Below are 2,888 nucleotides of genomic sequence, written 5' to 3'. Positions count from 1 at the left end.
TACACGAAGACTGGCTCTTCTTACTGTCTATGTTTTGAACCATTCCTGTGACACTAGTTATAGATTCCGATGCTACACTCCAGGTTTACTGTATCCCTTGGACCTTCTTGTTGACGATGAAACACAGAAATTGCATCGGAATTAAATACAAAAGGCGCAATGCCGACTTATGGACAAGAAGAATGCCTCTTCTTACTGACTTGGTTTTGAAATATAACTGTGACACTGATTCCGATACTTCACTTCTGGTTTACTGTATCCCTTGGACCTTCTCATTGACGTTGAAACACAGAAATTGCATCGGAATTAAATACAAAAGGCATAATGCCGACTTAAGTACAAGAAGACTGACTCTTCCCACTGTCTATTTTTTGAACCATTCCTGTGACACTCGTTATAGATTCCGATGCTTCACTTCAGGTTTATTGTATCCCTTGGACCTCCTTATTGACGATGAAACTCAGAAATTGCATCGGAATTAAATACAAAAGGCACAGTGCCAACTTAAGTACAAGAAGACCGACTCTTCCTACTGACTATGTCTTGAACCATTCCTGTGACACTAGCTATAAATTCCGATGCTTCACTTCAGGTTTACTGTATCCCTCTGACCTTCTTATTGACGATAAAACACATAAATTGCATCGGAATTAAATACAAAAGGCACAATGCCGACATAAGTACATGAAGACCGACTCTTCCTACTGACTGTGTTTTGAACCATTCCTGTGACACTAGTTATAGATTCCGATGCTTCACTTGAGGTTTACTGTATCCCTTGCACCTTCTTATTGACGATGAAACACAGAAATTGCATCGGAATTAAATAGAAAAGGCACTATGCCGATTTAAGTACAAGAAGAGTGACTCTTCTTACTGACTATGTTTAGAGCCATTCCTGTGACACTAGTTATAGATTCCGATGCTTCACTTCAGGTATACTGTATCCCTTGGACCTTCTTATTGCCGATGAAACACAGATATTGCATCGGAATTAAATACCAAAGGCACAATGCGACTTCAGTACAAGAAGACTGACTCTTCTTACTGTCTATGTTTTGAACCATTCCTGTGACACTAGTTATAGATCCCGATGCTTCACTTCAGGTTTACCGTATCCCTCTGAGCTTATTGCAGATGAAACACAGAAATGGCATCGGAATTAAATACGAGAGGCACAATGCCGACTTAAGTACAAGAAGACTGACTCTACCTACTGTCTATGTTTTGAACAACTCCTGTGACACTAGATATAGATTCCGATGCTTCACTTCAGGTTTACTGTATCCCTTGGACCTTCTTAGTGACGATGAAACATAGAAATTGCATCGGAATTAAATAGAAAAGGCACAATGCCGACTTAAGTACAAGAAGACTAATTCTTCCTACTGACTATGTTTTGAACCATTCCATTGACACTAGTAATAGATTCCGAAGCTTCACTTGAGGTTTACTGTACCCCTATGACCTTCTCAGTGACGATGAAACACAGAAATTGCATCGGAATTAAATATAAAGGCACAATGCCGACTTAAGTACAAGAAGACTGACTCTTCTTACTGTCTATGATTTGAACCATTCCTGTGACACTAGATATAGATTGCGATGCTTCACTCCAGGTTTACTGTATCCCTTGGACCTTCTTATTGACGATGAAACACAGAAATTGCATCGGAATTAAATACAATAGGCACAATGCCGACTTAAGTACATGAAGAACGACTCTTCCTACTGACTATGTTTTGAACCATTCCTGTGACACTAGCTATAAATTCCGATGCTTCACTTCAGGTTTACTGTATCCCTCTCACCTTCTTATTGACGATAAAACACAGAAATTGCATCGGAATTAAATACAAAAGGCACAATGCCGACATAAGTACAAGAAGACTGACTCTTCTTACTGTCCATGTTTTGAACCATTCCATTGACACTAGTTATGGATTCCGATGCTCCACTCCTGGTTTACTGTATCCCTTGGACCTTGTTATTGACGATGAAACACAGAAATTGCATCGGAATTAAATAGAAAAGGCACAATGCCGACTTAAGTAAGGGAAGACTGACTCTTCTTACTGACTATGTTTTGAACCATTCCTGTGACACTAGTTATAGATTCCGATGCTTCACTTCAGGTTTACTGTATCCCTTGGACCTTCTTATTGACGATGAAACACAGAATTGCATCGGAATTAAATACAAGGGGCAAAATGCCGACTTAAGTACACGAAGACTGACTCTTCTTACTGTCTATGATGTGAACCATTCCTGTGACACTAGTTATAGATTCCGATGCTTCACTCCAGATTTACTGTATCCCTTGGATCTTCGTATTGACGATGAAACACAGAAATTGCATCGGAATTAAATACAAAAGGCACAATGCCGTCTTAAGGACAAGAAGACTGACTCTTCTTACTGACTATGTTTTTAACCATTCCTGTGACACTAGCTATAGATTCCGATGCTTCACTTCAGGATTACTGTATCCCTCTGACTTTCTTATTGACGATGAAACACAGAAATTGCATCGGAATTAAATACAAAATTCACAATGCCGACTTAAGGACAGGAAGACTGACTCTTCTTACTGACTTTGTTTTGAACCATTAGTGTGACACTAGTTATAAATTCCGATGCTTCACTTCAGGTTTACTGTATCCCTTGGACCTTCTTATTGACGATGAAACACAGAAATTGCATCGGAATTAAATAGAATAGGCACAATGCCGACTTAAGTACATGAAGACAGACTCTTCCTACTGACTATATTTTGAACCATTCCTGTGACACTAGTTATAGATTCCGATGCTTCACTTGAGGTTTACTGTATCCCTTGGACCTTCTTAGTGACGATGAAACACAGAAATTGCATCGGAATTAAATAC

This window comes from Schistocerca piceifrons, unplaced genomic scaffold (genome assembly GCF_021461385.2).
Source record: "Schistocerca piceifrons isolate TAMUIC-IGC-003096 unplaced genomic scaffold, iqSchPice1.1 HiC_scaffold_1515, whole genome shotgun sequence".
Lineage (NCBI taxonomy): Eukaryota > Metazoa > Arthropoda > Insecta > Orthoptera > Acrididae > Schistocerca > Schistocerca piceifrons.
Note: the sequence above shows the minus strand (reverse complement) of the source record.